The sequence below is a fragment of the Rhipicephalus microplus genome, chromosome 4, assembly GCF_043290135.1.
Source record: "Rhipicephalus microplus isolate Deutch F79 chromosome 4, USDA_Rmic, whole genome shotgun sequence".
Taxonomy (NCBI): Eukaryota; Metazoa; Arthropoda; class Arachnida; order Ixodida; family Ixodidae; genus Rhipicephalus; species Rhipicephalus microplus.
Genome location: NC_134703.1, coordinates 142,138,537 through 142,157,905, shown reverse-complemented (window position 1 = coordinate 142,157,905; position 19,369 = coordinate 142,138,537). Strand labels below are relative to the sequence as shown.

The following is a 19,369-nucleotide window of genomic DNA, read 5'->3' as shown; positions in this document are numbered from 1 at the left end:
AAATTCAGACTTGTCAAGTTTGTTTCAGAGTCCCATTACTGTACATTTCATCTACTTAGTTTATTTTTACGCTGGGAATGTGCTGGCGGGTTCAGTGCGTCGACGTGGTCTATGGCGTCATTATGTAACGACTCACCTTAACGCGATCCAGTAAACTGAAGATGTCCACGAATTGGAAACCACGAGCACAGAGTTTACCACGAGCATAGAGTGTGTATTTTAACTCTATGACAGCAAGAATTCGCGAATCCAACTGAGCACTCGCCACATAGCAGCCGGGCCTGGAAATGACGCAAACAGGGCCAACTTTGAAAGGAGATATGTTATCAGTCACGTTGCGCGCCTTGGGAAGCAGCCGCATAGTTCATTTATATCCGTGATGGCACACAAACGAGCGAAAACGGAGAAAGCGATGTCCAAGAACCATTGCAGCGTGCCGCAATCGTATCGTGGTGTAACGATGAAAATCAGCGTATCTTCCTATCGCTTCCTGAAGGATGCAGACGACGCGCGACGCAGGACGGTGCTAATCAGAAACTTGCGCATTAGAAAGAAGGTGACGGACATTGCCGAGGTTCGTTCCAATCAATCCGCTCACGACGACCTAACTATTCTCGGTGAGTACCCCATTACTTGGCGTGTGTGCTTTCTTATCAATATTCGGGCACATCTGAGGGCGGAGGATAGTTTCGTCCATATAAGCAAGCGCTTCAGGACCCTTGATGCGTAACGCGTGTGACAGTATAGGCTTGTTTTCTGCGCAAGTCGCAATGCTACCCATTCTAAAATTGAGCTGTTGTAATCCTTCTTCCCGAACATTTTTTTTTATTTCGCATGTGTGCATACACACGTACGCGCGTGCGTGTATATGTGTTTCTACGTGTATAACATGTCCGTGCATTCGAAGCGTGCGTATATTTGCTTCAATATCAGTGATTGCCAACACACACACACACATACAAAAAAAATCGGCTGATCCCATGAATCTGAGAATCAACGTTATGCGAAGCATGCGGAGGGAAGTTGACCGTGTTGCAATTTTTTATTGAACGACACGTCATAAGATGACGCTAATATATGTACAAATGTTGCATGCACAGACATATGTTGAAGAGTTGCAGATGTTTATATAATCAGTTGTTTGCACTTGCGCAACGATGCCAACTGAAACATGCGCATTTGCAACACCAGAAGCTGAAACTACGATTTGCCTTATATCAAGGTGCAATGGCCCATGGGCATAGCTCTGGTCTGTAATAGAGTGAACGGCGTGCGTATTCGGCTTATTACGCGACAACGGAACTAAACTGAATACATGCAATCGCTAGCACGAGTCGATGCGTAATTATCTCGAAAACTGGTAGGGTCTCGCCTGTAGCATTGTAGAACGCAACGCAGAAGTGATCGCACTTTTCGGAGATGCCTGCTACAAATAAGCAGTTGCCTTCTTCAACCTTTCGCTCGCATGCATTTTCTTCAACTTGAAGTAAATCTGATGCGGTTCGCCCAAGAGGCCTGATGTTTATGCGCACAGCGCAACTATTTCCACTATTTTGCCAGTAAAATCTTTATGCCGACGAGACTGAAACGGTCTGCGGCCAGCACCCTTTGAAATAACGCTGCCACAGTCAAGAAACTTCAGCCCAGCGCCAAGCGAAAGTGCTGCGTAGATAGAGTGGCGTAGACGTCTAAAAAAATTATGCTTGGAACGTGAGCCACGAACGCGCTGTCATACCCTCTGATTTTACCCTCCTCCTTCGGTACGGAGGCGAGCTTCTCCGACGGCCGCCTTCTCAGAACACAGCAATGCCAATGCTCTCACAGTTGCCTCCGAGCAGCCGTGATGTCACGTGACTGAGCGGTACAGAGGCAAGCGGTCTCACACGGCGGCCGGTCGCAACAAAAGGCAAGAGGCGTGGCCTCCGAGATTTCATGCTGGCAGGAGGCTCCTAATTGAAAAAAGAGCCACATTCTAGGCATAATTTTTCCAGGATGCGTTGGTAGCGTTAACTCTGCTAAAACACAGCCATATACTTGTTTTTTACCAGTGTTGCCAGCACAAGGAGCGTTATTTGGAGTAATCCTTTTTTTTTAGTGGTACCACGGCCAGATAAGGTATTCTCCATTAACTCTTATCCCTAACTGTTCCCATTCTAGGCTTCTGAAAACCTCCTGTAAGCACGCGGTAAATAGCATTGGGGAGATTGTGTCCCCCTGCCTTACACCCTTCTTGATTGGTATTTTGTTGCTTTCTTTATGAAGCACTATGGTAGAAGTTGATCCCCTGTAGATTTCTTCCAGAATGTTTATATATACTTCATCTACGCCCTGATTCCGCAGTGTCTGCATGACGGCTGATATTTCTACTGAATCAAACGCCTTCTCGTAATCTATGAAGGCTATGTATAGTGGTTGGTTATACTCTGAGCATTTCTCTGTTACCTGATTGATAATATGAATGTGGTCAATTGTTGAATAGCCTGTTCGAAATCCTGCTTGTGCCTTTGGTTTATTGAATTCTAATGTTTTCTTTACTCTGTTAGCAATTACCTTTGTAAATAGCTTGTATACTACAGAGAGCAAGCTGATCGGCCTGTAATTTTTCAAGTCCTTGTCATCTCCTTTCTTATGTATTAAGATGATGTTGGCGTTCTTCCAAGACTCTGGTACCCTTCCCGTCAGGAGACACCTCGTAAACAGGGTGGCTAGTTTTTCTAACACAATCTGTCCTGCATCTTTCAGCAGATCTGATGTTACCTGATCCTCACCAGCAGCTTTGCCTCTTTGCATGCTCTCCAAAGCTTTTCTGACTTCTTCTATCATCACTGGTGGAGTGTCATCTGGGTTACTGCTAGTTCTTATAGTATTAAGGTCGTGGTTGTCTCGGCTACTCTACAGATCTCTGTAAAACTCCTCCGCTATTTGAACTATCCTATCCATATTGGTAGTTATTTTGCCTTCTTTGTCCCTTAGTGCATACATCCGACTTTTGCCTATCCCAAGTTTCCTCTTCACTGCTTTGACGCTTCCTCCGTTTTTCAGAGCGTGTTGAATTCTCTCCATGTTATACCTTCTTACATCGCATACTTTACGTCTATTAATCAGCTTCGAAGCCTCTGCCAGTTCTATTTTGTCTGTTGTACTTGACACTTTCATGCTTTGACGCTTCTTAATTAGGTTCTTCGTTCCCTGGGAAAGCTTGCCAGTGTCCTGTCTAACTACCCTGCCTCCAACTTCCACTGCACACTCCGTAATGATACTCGTCAGATTATCATTCATTGTATCTACGCTAAGGTTGGTTTCCTCACTAAGAGCCGAGTACCTGTTCTGCAGCGACACTCTGAATTCCTGTACTTTCCCTCTCAGTGCTAGCTCATTGATTGGCTTTTTGCGTATCAGTTTCTGTCGTTCCTTCTTCAAGTCTAGGTGAATTCGAGACCATACCATTTTATGGTCACTGCATCGTACCTTGCCAACCACTTCCACATCCTGCACGATTCCTGGGTGTGCAGTCATTATAAAGTCTATTTCGTTCTTATTTTCGCCATTAGGGCTCCTCCATGTCCACTTGCAGTTTTCTCGTTTGCGGTAGAAGGTATTCAAAATCCGCAAATTATTGCGTTCTGCGAATTCTACTAGTAGCTCTCCTCTGGCGTTCCTAGTGCCGATGCCATAATCTCCTACTGCCTGGTCTCCAGCCTGCTTCTTCCCTACCTTTGCATTAAAGTCGCCCATCACTATAGTATACTGTGTTTTTACCTTAATCATTAATGGAGAATACCTTAGTAACTTGCGCTTCGCCGATGACATTTCATTGCTGAGTAACTTAGGGGACGAATTGCAACTCATGATTACGGAGTTAGACAAGGAGAGCAGAAAGGTGGGTCTTAAAATTAATCTGCAGAAAACTAAAGTAATGTATAACAACCTCGGAAAGGAGCAGCGCTTCGAGATAGGTAATAGTGCACTTGACGTTGTAAAAGACTATGTCTACTTAGGGTAGGTAATAACCGCCGAGCCTAACCACGAGATTAAAGTAACTAGAAGAATAAGAATGGGGTGGAGCACATTCGGCAAGCACTCTCAAATTATGACAGGTAGATTGCCACTATCCCTCAAGAGGAAGGTATATAACAGCTGTATCTTGCCGGTACTTAGCTACGGAGCAGAAACCTGGAGACTTACAAAGAGGGTTCAGCTTAAATTGAAGACGACGCAGCGAGCAATGGAAAGAAAAATGGTAGGTGTAGCCTTAAGAGACAGGAAGAGAGCACAGTGGATTAGGGGACAAACAGGGGTTAAGGATATCATAGTTGAAATAAAGAAGAGGAAATTTAATGGACATGGGCCGGGCATGTAGCGCGTAGACAGGATAACCGCTGGTCATTAAGGGTAACTAACTGAATTCCCAGAGAAGGGAAGCGGGTTAGGGGGAGACAGAGGGTTAGGTGGGCAGACGAGATTAAGAAGTTTGCGGGTATAAATTGGCAGCAGCAAGCACAGGACCGGGTTAACTGGCGGAACATGGGAGAGGCCTTTGTCCTGCAGTGGACGTAGCCAGGCTGATGATGATGATGGCCAGATAAACAAAACTAAAGTTCATGGCATAGTCAATAAACTATTGTGCCACATAGCTATACATCTAATTATATTGTAATTGTGCTGGCATTGAAAAGAGTTTTTGTTTACAATTGAATCGCTATAAAACGCGTGCATTCACACACCACTTCGTCATACTTGCCTTTGGGACGACCCAAAGTGTATTTGTTCAAAGTGATTGAAGCAGAAAGTGGCACCCACACTTAGAAGATTACCAATGAATGGAGGGTACGATGACAACACGCATCACTCTAAAAAAATTGATATGTATAGGGTGCAACGTCCCAAAACCACTCTATGATCATGAGAGCCACTGTAGTGATCTGGAAATTTCGACCACCTGCGGTTCTTAAGTGTGCACCCAAATCCGAGCACACGGGCCTTCAGCATTTTCGCCTCCATCGAAAATGTAGCCACCACAGCTGGGATTCGATCCCGCAACATGCGAGTCAGCAGCTGAGTTCGCTATTAGACCACTGCAGCGGGGCAGCACTTTGGAATGTTGCCCTCGCTTATCTTATTTTCAGTGCATTAACAGACGAGCAAGATCAAATGCTCTCATACGTCGTTTCAGGCATACGTACAGCAAAGTAAACTCACGCTAACATAACCGAACAAACCACCCTTCGAGAACGTGCAAGACGTACCAACGGCATTCGTACTTGCACGTGCGAACACGACCTGGCTAGCAGACGATGCAAGTAACAATCTACACTAGCGCGCCTTTCCCGCCCGGCAGGGAAACACACCAGGTGCGCTTCAGCCAGTTGCCGCCAGGCGGCGACACCGTCCAATTTTGTGGCCAATTTGGCCAGTTTCTGGTTTCCGGCTTTACCAGTTGGGGTTCTGTGGCTTTACCATGCCTTACCTATCGTTACCCAATGGCTCTGCCCGTTCCGTGCTAGTTCGTTTAGTAACGTTGTCGTCTCGCCAACTCAATCGATCGGACCCATTGCTGGACTATAGGAACTCTGAGATGGTGTCAGAAACGAGTGTGACCGCAACCCGGCTATAATTTCGTCGCATCATCCTTCCACCGCATGCAGCAGCCGTCAAACGCAATCACGGGAAGCATGCTCCCGCATTTCCGAGCTTCGACCTCCGTGCTAAGGGCGACAAGGCCATGAATAGACGAAGTGTATCGAAAGGTCCGAGAACTTTCTTCTTGCGGATGCACGCAAGAAGCGCCTCACCTGCATTATGTCGGCGAAGAAGTCAACGACAAATTCCGTTCGCTTTCTGACTGCACTCCGCAAGCTGCGGCTTCAAGCATGACACAGACGCTGGACTACGATGCCGCAAGATCAAAACTGAGTGCTCATTTCGCTCCGTGAGTGAACCCAACATTTGCGGTATGGAAGTTTCGACAAGCTCAACGAAACGTTGGCGTTTCTGTGTGCGTCTGCGTGAACTCTCGCCTCTGCAACTTCCACGATGTCGACGCTGAGGTGTAAAACCGTATCATTTTCGCCACATCATCTCGTCTCCGCAAGTATACCATGCTTCACTCCCTCACTTTGCCGGGCTTACTTGAGCAGAGAGGAATGTTCCGAGGATGTCGAACGTGATGTATTCGAAATCGCAAAAAACGACGGTGATGCAGCGGTGCTCACTGCGCACAAGGGTGGACAACAACAAGCTCCTAACCAGAGAAACGGGAGAAATTTGTCACGGAAAACCCGTGAACATCGGCGACCTCGTGTCTAGTCAACAGAATGTCGCAACTGCGGCGGCAAGTGGCTTCGTCATGTTGGGCGATGAGGTTGTCCTGCGTGGGTCTAGACATGCAATGCATGTTGGTCACTTTGCACGATTTCGTCGGTCAACTAAGAAAATGGTACAAGCAATGGACTGTGAAAGTGGAATTCGCTGGCATTCTGCAGCAAGATTGTTCGGCAAGGTCCTGTTTGGCGTTGCATGTCAATTGCCAGATGGTTGTTGCCCGACTGCCACCAAATTTGGCAGAGAAATATGCCCCTGCAGTTGTGACGTCTCCTTGAGGGTATGGTGTCGTCCACAGTGCATTTCGCGAGTGCATGAGCGAACTTGGCAAGGGATGCTGGCTCTATTAGTTAACGAAATTAACTGCACCTTGCAGACGTTGGGATGCATTCTCTTGCTGTGTGTGCTGCTGTGCAATTAAGAGATCGTGTCTCTGAGTTTGGGAAGCAATGACGCGTCATCCCCCGTGCATTTCGCGAGTGCGTGTGCGATGAACTTGTTCGCGAGTGCATGGGTGGCGCTGGCCGTTTTAATTAATAGAATAAACCGTGCCTTGCAAAAGTCTGGGTGCATTCTCTTGCTGTGTGCGCAGCTGTGCAATTAAGAAATCGTGTCTCAGTATTAGGGACGGGGAAAACTGAATACAGTTGCAGCAGGTAACGTTCAGACCCCCCCTTTCTTATTTTTTTTTTCACAGCTGACCGTGCTGCACACTACGCTTCTCCTAGCTAGGGGGGGGGGGGGGGGCAGCGTACTACCTGCTGTGACTTTTTTCAGTTTTCCCCCGTTGCCCCTAATACTGAGATGCGATCTCCTAATTGCACAGCTGCACACACAACAAGAGAACGCGCCCAGACTTCTGCAAGGCGCAGTTCATTTCGTTAGTTAAAACAGCCTCTGAATCGCACAGCAGCACACACAGCAAGAAAACGTGTCCAACGTCTGCAAGGTGCGGTTCGTTCCGTTAACTTTAACGGCGAGTGTCGCTCATGCACTCGCGAAATGCACCGCGGACGACACCAAATTCTCGTGGAGAAGCCACAACTACAGAAGCAAATTTATCTAGCGGCAGTCTGGCAACCAGTTATGCAATGCAAAACAAAACCTTGCTGATTGTTCAAGTACTAAAGAACACCCTGCCTTTTTTGAGCCAGGTTCAAGCAGTGACGGGTATGCCTTTGTCGCCATAACTTCCACTCAAGCAGGCTCATCTCCAAAAGCCGTCATCACCGTCAACAATGTGTCGGTCACTTCCATAACTGACACAGGTGCAACTGTGTCTATTGTTGGTGAGAATGACTTCAAAAGCTACCGCCTAAATGTGAATCTCCAGGCAGCATCCATCAGAGTGTTCCCATACGAAGCAACATCCCCATTGTAACTTCTAAGCAAAGTTCGTGTAACAATGAAATACTAAGATGACGAGTGCATTGAAGAAGACATCTTAGTCATTCCTGGAAACGGTACTCTTCTGTTGAGCTTCACAGCAGCATCCAACTTGGGACTTGTCCAGATCACATTCCAAGTTTTTGAGGAACCAGATGACGAAACAATCAGGGAAGCATTTCCCAAGTTGTTCAGGAGAGTTGGAAAGCTAAAGAACCAGCACATCCACCTTTTTGTGGATGAAACAATCTCACCTGTCGCTATAAAGGAACTTGAGCATCTCCTGTCAGAGACATCACTGAGCCATCCATCAGACGTACACTGATGGTGTCCCGTGTAAACTGCATCAGTCTGTTGAAATCCCTATTTCTATTCACGTGTGTCGTCAATACTGGTATCCAACGTCGACAACATTTGGGCCTGACAGTGGATGACATTGTTTTCCTTACCCTTTCCAGCACGGTGGTCACCCCAGGTAACCACCTTTTTTTTTTCCTTTTCAAGTATGTGAGCGCCGTGAGTCAAATTTTCAGTGGCGCATTCGGCAAAGATTTCGACAATCTGACAGAGATGACGCTACTTCATTTAGGCTTCAATGTAACATGTTATCTTTGCTTTCTTCTAGCTGCCAACGTCCCCTAGGCGTGCTTGATGGTGGACCCAATATATTTTTATAGATGTATAAGTACGTGCTGTCCCTGTTAGTTGATAGTGCATGTCGTATGAGTAGCTAATGCTAAGGAATATAGAAACGAAGAGCTGTACTCAGTAAGTACGGAGCGCCATGACACTGATGTTGGTGGTCACCGGTGGTAAGCACCACGCATGAAGGGTCTTAGGCTGGTGATGCATATTATAGGAAAGGCCGCTGTGGGTGCGCCGACATTTAGAAGAACAGGACGATTCATGATGGCATGCTCGCAGATCGCGCCCAGTGGCTGCTCACACTCTACAGAGCACCATCAGCAAAAGAATATCGTTGTCATCGTCGCAGCTGAGGTTTGGATGAGTAATTACAGGTTATTTTGTGCCTCGGTATCGTTTCTGAGGGCTTCCTGGTGAGCCGCTGCCCAGAACCTTGGAATATATATTTTCGAAGTTGGAACTTTTCTAAATTGTGTGATTCCTAGTATCGACCTTGAGCGTTGTTAAGCATATTGCTATTAGTACTAAAAGCACTTGTTGTTGGGCTAGTTGGTAGAGCATTTCTAAAAGTTAATTCGAGCGCAAAAACTTGACACAATCACTCACACACGCATACACCCATGCATCTGGGTGTGTGCGTGTGTGAGGGATCGTGTGTGAGTGCGTGTGTGTTTCAAGGGCCCTTGAAACACACACAGCACCCATGCATGGGCGCTGTGTGTGTTTGTGCATGGGTGTGTACGTGTGTGAGTGATGGTGTCAAGTTTTCGCGCTCGAGTTAACTTTTCGAAATGCCATTAGTACGCCAACCCAAATGAAGCCCCGATAGCGAGTGCACAAGCTTATGTTTTGCCTTTGATGTCTTGATAGAGTTGGTCATCATGTCGTTCGAGTTGCTTATGCCAAAAAAGCTACTATTTGAAAGCCATAGCACCACGATGCTGAAGTTGATCCCCTGGGGTTTCTACAATGCATGAAGGTCCTTAGAAGGGTGCAATATACTATTTTCTATCTTTTTAATGGAGCTGTTTTGCAAGATATATACAAGTGCCCTCAAGAATTGGATGAATGTGCACTACACACACAGCCCTTTTGCTCCTGCAGGGAAAGGACTGCTTTGCAGCCTTTTACCTAAACTAACCAGTAGACCCTTGCTGCACGGTGGTCACCTCGGGCGACCTCCTATGTTTTAAACTAAGATTGCCAATTTTTTATTTCTTTTAGGAAAGTTATTTTCTCCAAAGCAGATTGCCAATTCTTAATAAAACTTTGTTTCCTGCCAAAACTTGAGCAGGTTTCGCGGAGATCCTTGAATGTCCTTGAATTTGATAATATTAATTCAAGGACCTTTCAAAATTCCTCAGAAACTCCTCCTCAGCCACCTGCCAAGCTTCACCCACGATTGCGCACTTCAATTCACCCACCGCTGGTCTTAGACAAACCCGACTGGCCCACCTGGCAACCTGGGATCACATCAAGTGTGTTCGAGGCGGCCAGCGAGGGATATAAAGGACAGCCAGCAGACTCCCCCTTCGGGCACGACATCGCACCTTACGATGGCATGCCGAACTTACGATGGCTGTTGTTACAGGTTAGTTACCTGAAAGGTACAAATTCTATTAGGAGTAGTAACTATTTTGGGGGTGTCGTGCCCACCCAGTATGCTGACAAGTTGAAATCTTTGATGTCTTTGTTTACTTGCAAATGTCGTGCATTTTGCTGTTGCTTTCGGGCGATATAGAATCTAATCCTGGCCCCATGACAAAGACTAAAGCAGAATCGTTTGCCCAAGCCTTAGATGCCATCCGCAAACTTGAAGAATGCCAGGCTTCTTTGATGGCCAAGTTGAAGACAGCCAAGGAGAAGAAAGTCGAAGCTGACAACAAAATTGAACTTTTAAGCCACAAAGTTGCGTCATTGGAAAGGGCCACAGCGTCAAGACACCCATCTGAAGTTGGGACAGATTCTGACGCTGTACGTGTTGTGTCTGAGCAGGTAGCGGCTATTAAGGCCCGCTGTAACGATTCCGAGAACAGAATGTGGTGTTCGAATCTGCTCTTTGGTTTGGATGATGACACTGCAGAGGATTTAGCAAAGTCAGAGAAGAAAATTATATTAGAACGGTTCCTTCGTAAGTGCTCTGCGCGACAGCATCAACAAAGCCTCTGAGCTCTTCCAGGCTGATTTAACTTATCTTCTGGGTGACTACAATTATGCGCTAATTGATTAGGTGAAATTAGCATCTTACTGTCATACATCAAACAAATTTATGTTTAGATGTGAACCTATTTCAAACTGTTTCTAAACCTACACGTGGTACCCATGTTCTAGACCTTATTCTCACAAACGCTCCTAAAACTATAAGTAACATAGAACACCTGGATGGTTTCAGTGATCACGATCTGCTTCAAGTGACGATAAACATAACACCACCCTCGACAGGTCCCATATCAAAGCAAATTCGAGACTACAATGAAGGTAATTTTACTGCAATAAATACAGAACTAAGAACATTTTTTCAAACCACAATGTAGCCCTCATTTTACAATAGATCTGTGGAAGAGAACTGGCTGTTGTTTAAAAATGCTTTCTGCGCTTTGGTAGACAAATATGTCCCACTCCTTTCTGTCGATAACAAACGATAGATTAAACCCCTGGTTTACAAAAAAGCTCAAGCGCATGAGGAGCGGAAAGAAACGGCTGTATAATATTGCCAAGAGCCTTCAAACATCATCCTCATGGCATAATTAGAAATGCTATCTTAAGACATATTGCTCAGCTTTAGGCAAAGCAAAAGACAAATATTTCTCTAATGACCTTCCTGAGCTACTTAAAAACAATCCAGCTAAGTTTTGGAAAATAATAAGCCCCAATCACGAATCTTATGATATCTGCTTACACAGCAGCAGCAATGTTCCTCTTCCAAATAACGAGTGTTCATCGGCTCTTAATTATTCTTCTGTTGCGTATTCACAAAAGAGGACTCTTCAAGCGTATCTTACGTTTCTGATTTCAGCTACCAATACATGAAACCTATAGATATCACATAAGATTGACTATGATCACTCATAAATAACCTTAAGATGTCTTCTTCTTGTGGCATAGATTGCATAATCTAAAAAATGTTATGAAATACAGTAACAGTGTCAAGCGAAATTCTTCTTCACATATTTAAGCAGTCACTCGCGACTGGCCTCCTCCCTACAGACTGGAAAATGGCAAAAATCATACCGGTATTTAAAAGTGGCAATAAATCATCATGCGAAAATTACCGACCAATCTCTTTGACATGCATTTCTTGCAAGTTACTGGAACACATTATCGCCTCGCAGATCTACAGACACCTTGAAACTCACAAGTTCTTTTTTCATAATCAGCATGGTTTTAGAAAAGGCCTATCGTGCGAGACACAGTTGCTTGAATTTGTTACAGACCTACACACTAACTCGAACAACAACCAACAAACTGACTGCTTTTTTCTGGACTTTTCAAAGGCGTCCGATCGCGTCGCACACCATCGCCTCATTTCAAAACTTTCAGCTCTTCAATTGGAGTGTTTCACTTTATCCATGGCTCCGGAACTTTTTGATCCTTACCAGTTCACCATTGCAAATAACTTCTCGTCCTCCTTAACTGAAGTATCATCTGGTGTACCACAGGGAAGCGTCCTCGGTCCTTTGCTCTTTCTCATCTTTATTAGCGATCTTCCACATAACGTGTCCTCTACTATAAGAATATTTGCTGACGACTGCATTGGCTATCGCACAATAGTTAATGCAGACGACCATCTGGTTCTTCAGCATGATCTCGAACAAATTAGTAACTGGTGCAGTAAATGGCTAATGTCATTGAATACATCAAAATGTAAAGTAATGTCATTTACTCGAAAGCCTATAACTTCCCCACATTCATACAATATCAATAAAGACATTGTTGCAATATCTACAGAATATAAGTATCTAGGCGTTATATTTACTACAAATCTTTCTTGGTCAAAACACATCACCTCTGTTTCAGCCAAAGCCTCCCAATCTTTGGGTTACTTGCGACGAAAATTAAGAAATGCTCTATCGAATGTTCGCAGCAACAATTTCAGAACAGGGCAAGCCGCTTCATTTCTAACGATTACAGCTATCAATCTAGCATCACAGAAATCAAACTTAACCTTTCATTGCAATAATTGAGTACTCGACGTGACATTGCCTTGCTGACACTGTTTCACAAATTCATTCATTCATCTCGAACAACATTAGCATGCTTGAAAAGACCCTACTTCACGTCACACAAGCTTCATAATCACTTTAGCTATACCCGCATTTACGGATCAACACGTGCTTTCAACTGCTCGGTGCTTCCACGTGCAGTCCGATGTTGGAATTCCCTGCGGGATAGCATCGCATGTCTGACAAACTTTAATGCTTTTCGTGACGCATTGACCAGTTATCTGGCCAACGAGATGTAAAAATGCTTGCCATTACCGCAGTGTGCTCTCTTCGTTGTAACCTTTTTGCAGTCTCTTATTGTATTACACCGTAGCGTCGCTTATATATTTCCTTGTTATCTGTTTTATCTTTGCTAGTGTTGTTGATTTCTTTTTATTTTTTACTGCTCTTTTTATTATGTGATCTGCTACATGACCCCTGTTCATGAACTTTGTGTTTTTGTAACTACTACGGAAGTTACCTTTTTGTACTGCCCCCCTTACATAATGCCTCAATGGAGGTCTGTAAGGTATCTTTAAATAAATAAATAATAATATAAGCGAGCTCCTTGTAATCCTTGAAAATTTTGTGGACTTTGCTTCAATATAGAAAACGAAAGATGTATTTGCGTATGTTGCACTGACTTAAAAAATGCATTTACTGAGGAATGTTCGCGAAAACATGTAGCCTTGACAGGAGAGCAATAGCAGCAAGTTTTGGTTTTGAAAGGGGCAGTGCCTGTGTCGTCTGGCAACAAATGCGAGCCAAAAATAAATCCAATTCAGCGCAAGTTATAGTAACGTTGGTTCGTCGGTACTTGGTATACTTGATCTGTGCGTCAGTCTCGCGTGTCATTTCTCGGCAAAAGTTCCCGTTTGTGCTGTGTGCAATGCCTGCAACTTTACTTTGACAGAATGCCAAGCGGAAAGTGCAAGTTTCAGTCTGCGTGGCTGGAGCACAGCGAATATCGTCACTGGATGAGGCCGGAGACAAGCAACCCTTATCGAGTGAAATGCGCGGTATGTCTGAAGTCGGTCGACCTTGCGACAATGGGAGAGTCGGCATTGAAGAGCCATCAGAAAAGTGCCAAGCACCGATCCAAAGTTGCGGCAGGCGAAGGCTGCTCTTCTGTCAACGAGTTTTTTGCAATTGGCAAACGTCACAGAAACGTCTTCTCTGCAGCAAAACATGGAAACATCCTCTCAAGCTGCTATCCTTGATGAAGACTGCAGAGGACATGACTTCGTAATTGAAGCGGAAATTTTGTGGACGATGAAAGTTGTGTCTTCACACTACTCGTACAGATCCAGTCGCTCAGTTTCAGAGTTGTTCAAAAGATGTTTCCGGTTAGCGATATCATGAGAAGCTTCACTTGTTCAAAAAAATGCATGTGCATTGTGTGCTAAGCCCATTTTTCGCTTCTCAAGTTTGGACATGATGGGGACATCTGAACATTTTGTGGTCTTTTTTAATAAAACGTCAAACGAATACCTGCAAAATAAACAGCTCGATATTCATGTGAGACTGTGGAACAATTCTGAGGTGACAACAAGGCATGTGACATCAGCATTCATGGACTACAGCACAGCGGACGACCTCTTTAAGAGTTTGACGGAAGCGCTGGTGTCTTTTCCAATGAGCAAAATGGATGGCCTCAATGTCAACTGGAGCCTTTTCCACAAGTTCCAGCAGTGTATGAAAAAAAAAAAAAAAAGACTTTCAAGTTCAGTGTTTGGATATTGGATCGTGTGGCCTTCACACAGTGCAAAATGCCTACAAAGCTGGAATGCATGCAACGGGCAGGCCAGTAGACATATATTTGTTCAGCTTAGTCTCACTCTTTCTTGATGCACCGGCCAGGTGAGAAGATTTTATTCGAGAGACAGGGAGCAGTGCATTTCCTCTTCCTTTTGTATCTCACAGTTGGGTCGAGAATGTGCCCGTACTGGAAACAGCCCTGGCCACATGGGAGCACTTGAAGCAAGCAATGAGTGGCCGCAGGCTGCTCGTGCCAAAATGCAGAGCATATGAAAATGTCAGTGCTTTTCTAAATGACGAGCTTGAGCTTGCAAAACTGAACTTTTCCCTAAATGTTGGCATGGTTGTGCAGCCTTTCCTGGCTGGTTTTCAGACTGATTCTCTCAAGACGTTTTTGCTGGCGAAAGAACGTAGAAGTGTTCTGAGGAGCCTTCTGTCAAGGTTCGTAAAGTGCTCTGTAATGATAGAATTCACCAGCACCATGTAGCTGCTGCGAATTGATGTTAAAGATGCTGTCATTTACGCAGAACTTGAGAATGTGGATGTTGGGCATGTAGCTGAGAAGATATTGAAAAGCTGCAAAGCGAGCACCAAGTGTATTCTCGAGTTTAGGTACGAGTGCCGGAAGTTCCTTGTGAACATGATTCTGAAAGTCATGAAGAGAAGTCCCCTGAGATACCCCATCGTTCATGGGTTGTCATGTTTTAAACACGGGCCTTGGAAAGCTAAAAATTGTGGTTAACTGCCTAATCGACAACCGGGTTCTCTCTGAGCACCAACGCGACATTGTGTGCACAGTACATTCAGTTTTGTCTAGAAAAGTGACATGAACAACAAAACTATGAAAAAGATCATGACCGTCTTGACAGTTTTTTCGTGTGGCTGCTGAAGCGCGATGCTTAATTCCCAAAGTTATGGGCTGTGGTGAAACTACTACTTCTCCTGAACCATGGGCAGGCCGCAGTGGAAAGAGGCTTCAGCATCAACAAGCAGGTTGCAGTCGAGAATCAGGCTGAGCTGTCGTATACTTCTCAACGAGTTATCTGGGAGGCTGTGAAAAGCCATGGTGGTCTGCTGAACGTTCAGATTTCAAAAGAGTTGAATGCGTCAGTGCGCCAAGCCCAGCATAGGTAGGCTGCATACCTAGATCAACAAAAGAAACAAGAACTGTCACGGCAGGCAGCTTCAAAGAGAAAAGAGCTCGAGCAAAGTCTTGATAAAATGCACGGAAGGAAGTAAAAGCTTCAAAAAACTAATGAGTACCTGCTGGAATCTGCAGACAGTTTTTCTATAAAAGCTGAAGCGAAAAACGGCCTTACCTACTTAGCCAAGGTAAACAGCTTTCATCGAACTGCTTAAGAAAAGGAGCTGGAGATAGCTTCTGTGGAAAATGAAATCCACACGAAAACTGTGCTGCTTCCATAAGTCTTGTTAGCAAATAAAATATTGCTAGCACTCCTCGAGTTTCACGATTTTTCATCTCTAAAATATCCTTGAAAACTCTATAATTTTTCAGTGAAATATTTTGTATGAACCCTGCTTAAGTTCCGTGCATGAAAGAGTTGAATGGAGCATCAGTAATCTCAAATCTTGACTTGAAGAATGTTTATCATCAGCTGGAACTCGATGCACTTTCAAGGCAGCTCACAAAATTTCCCACACATGTTGGTTTGTTTCGATACAAATGCCTAAACTTTGGCGTCAGTATTGCAGCTGAAATTTTTCAAAACACCATTCCTCAAGTACTCACTGGCATCCCCCAACGTTCTCAATGTTTGTGTGAGGACATTCTCGTCTGTGGACAAACAAAACAGGAGCATAGCACTTCCCCGGAAGCTGTCTTGCACGGACTCCAAGAAGCTAGATTGACGCTTAACAAAAAGAAATGTCACTTTGATCAACGGGAACTGACCTTCGAACTTTTTTCAGTTGATGGAGTTTATCCTGATCCCGAAAAAAAAGCAGCCTTTGTATAAATCAAAATGCCGGAGTCACCACAAAGAGTGAAGTCTGCTGGCAATGATTCAGGCAGATTTCTGAGAGACCTTGCCAACCTCACACAACTTCTAGGTGAACCGACATTGAAGAATGCTGTACTGGCACGGACAAAACCCTTTATGGAGAGCCTCTACAGAGAGCCATGTTCAATGCTTTCACTTTTGCCTGCTTTTTTCACTTTTGCCTGCTTTGACCCATCCAAGCCTACAGAACTGGTGGTAGGTGCAAGTCCATACGGACTGGATGCCATACTAACACAATGTGATGGTGAACACACTGGAGTTGTAACTTATGCAAGTAGAGTACTTGTCCTCGCTGGAAAGGTTCTACTTCCTAATAGAGCTGGAGATGGTTGTGGCTATATGAGCAATGGAGCACTTCTGTCTATACCTCTGTGGTGTCAACTTCCTTTTGCTGACGCACCACAAGCTTTTAGTATGCACTAGGGAATTCACGATCATCACTGTCTGCACGCATTAAGTGCCTCACTTTACGCATCCAATAATACAAGTTTAAAGCACAGCACACTGCAGGAAGTACCAACCCTTCCGATTACAGGCATCTGTTTCCTAATACGACAGTGTGCACCCGCTTCGACAAGGTGCCCGAGTATGTGAACTTCATCCAGCGCTACAGCACCCTTCTCGATTTGGTTCTCGGCTCCCTTCTCGGTCTTCTTGGTTCAAGAGGTTGCTGATGCAACTAAAACAGATCAGCTGCAGTCACCGATCAATGCCATACAGCACCCCAAACTCAACAGCTGGTTCTCGCCATTTGTCGAGACAAGAGAAAACAATTTTTAGCTGACTTTGATTATATATTGTGAATTCTAGGCCACCTGTTGCTCTATAATATTCAGCTGGCATGTTGCCGGGAGCGTCTACTGCCGATCGGCAGCGTTTTCTGACCATGCTCAAAAACTGTTGCAGGGCCCCTTTAAAGGGACCGACAACTGCTCAGAACATGAAATGAGATGACTGCACAGATGGAAAGATTTTCCCTCATAGTGACTCAAACCAACCCTGTTTTTCTCGTGAAAAGTGGAGTTAGATTTTTATTTCTTCATTGAAAATCGCGAAAGTAGCCTGTGGCGCTACCGGGGGGTAGAAACTTCAATTATCTTGTCATAGCAGTCAACAATTTTCATGTTAGAGGTAAAATGTAGTTTGTTTCTTTATAGTAAAAGATATTCGTAAAAATATTCATACAGGCCTGCATTAGCTGTGCGCAATAAAGTTGTGCTGCCTTAGCATGACGTAATGATTCCATGCTTGTCAGCGCGTCTTGAGCAACTTTCCTCTGTACTCATGACACTGTGCACACAGTTTTCAGGTCGCTAAGTTTTTGGATTGACGTGGTCTTTCCATTTACAATTTGTCTCAGAAATGACGTTTACTGCTACTCAGCACAACCACGCATATGCGCAGTGACATTTTCGGTGACCTGGCTTGACTCGTGTGTTGAGAAAATAAGGATGACAGAGCAAACCATCCACAACACAGGCACAACAACCTTGGGCCCAGGCCCACGCAACGCGGTACAAATACAGAGAAGCTGTATAAAACCACATCATCTCATTGTAACAACTCGTTATTTTCAAAAAAAATCAGAATAAACAGGGTTAAGCACAGTTACAGGAACTCCTGCAAAAGCAGAACAAGACAGCGTTCACAAGTCGCCAGAAAGGCTACCGGCATCACTATCAATTTTCAGCGTTCCAGGATGAAAGGTCTCGTCTGTGTTCAGAGCCTTTCTGATAGAAAAGTACTGCTTATAAAAGGACTGCGTGCTTTTGGGATTAACTACCAGCAGCTACGAATTCTACGAAGAGTAAACTGTCTGTCATGCCGGAAAAAACTAAGTTGAAAAAATCATTTGTTGGTCTCTTTAATAATGCTATACGAGGTATGTTAGAAAAGTAACCGACCGTATATTTTTACAGCGAAAGCTGTTATGAGATCGCAGCTTGGGTCACGTGTGGCGTCGTAGTTGCCTGACGCTGCCGCCGGTGTCCGTAACCACTACTGCACGAAATAAAAAAAAAAAAACTTAGTACTAAGGAAAGTGGGGCTCGAAGCCGGTTCTGCTGCGTGCCAGCCCAGTATTCTACCACTGAGCCATGCCGGTGCTTGGGACTCATTCACAAACTTGCCCTGAAAGCAGGCTTGATGTCGGGAAAAAGACTGCGGTAATATGAGTAAAAAAGCGTTATAGAACGGCAAAAGAACAGCCAGGTGTCACACAATGCGAATAGCATAACGAGTGGGACATCTAATACTTCAATCTATTACAAAAAGTTGTTCTTGATCATCTATTAACTGTGGCGCATACCAACTTCAGGCATAATTCCTCATCGTTGTTAGCCTCTGCATGATCAATTGGCACAAAATTCTTCGTAAGTGTTCAGCGGATATTACGTTTCTAAGAAGAATGACGAGAAATAGCATAGTCAATGCCGGCCTGTTACCCAGAAATTAATAATGCCGCAGTGTTTTACATGTAAGTGTACTTTCAGTAGTTACCCAATGAGTGTCAAGAAAAGGTTCGAAAGGCCGCTCTTTTAGCTTTTGCTGTGACTGTGCTGCGCCTTCCGCGCAGCCCTGGCATTTTATTGGGAGCACCTCGTGGATTTGAAACAAGCGGGCTTGCAGTTGCCGACCTTGAACCTTCGTACGCAAACATGAATTTTTTTCGGCTTGCCAATAGCGTTAGTTGCTCAGACCCAGTGTTTGAGTGAGGTAGTGTGCAGTGGTCTCGCCGGCTTTCCATCTTAAGGAAAATGATGGAGTGAATGGAGCAGCGCTACTGCATCAAAGTTTGCCAGAAACTGGCCGTTAGCCAAGTGTGAATCATTGGGAAGATCAAGACGGCTTTCGGTGACGACGCTATGAGCCGCACACTGATTAAGGAGTGGTACAACCGGTTTAAAGACGGCCGCACATCAGTGGAGAGCGAGTCACGCTCCGGTCTGCCATCAACAAGCCGAAATGACCCGCTCATTGCCGAAGGGAATGTTGTGATGTAGGACTGTCGTGTGACTATCCAGGAAATTGCCGAAA

At 44.8% G+C, this 19,369-nt stretch overlaps 1 protein-coding gene and 1 pseudogene across 1 annotated transcript in view; both read left to right on the top strand.

Moving 5' to 3' along the window:
• Positions 1-5,368: 5,368 nt before the first annotated feature.
• Positions 5,369-19,369, top strand: part of LOC119171475 (uncharacterized) — a 47,473-nt gene continuing 33,472 nt past the window's right edge. Inside the window, exons 1-2 of the mRNA XM_075893699.1 lie at positions 5,369-8,182; positions 9,717-9,943. The gene's annotated coding sequence lies outside the window, so the exon portion shown is untranslated. The remainder of the gene's footprint in view (positions 8,183-9,716; positions 9,944-19,369) is intronic.
• Positions 13,130-15,737, top strand: LOC142814634 (uncharacterized; annotated as a pseudogene).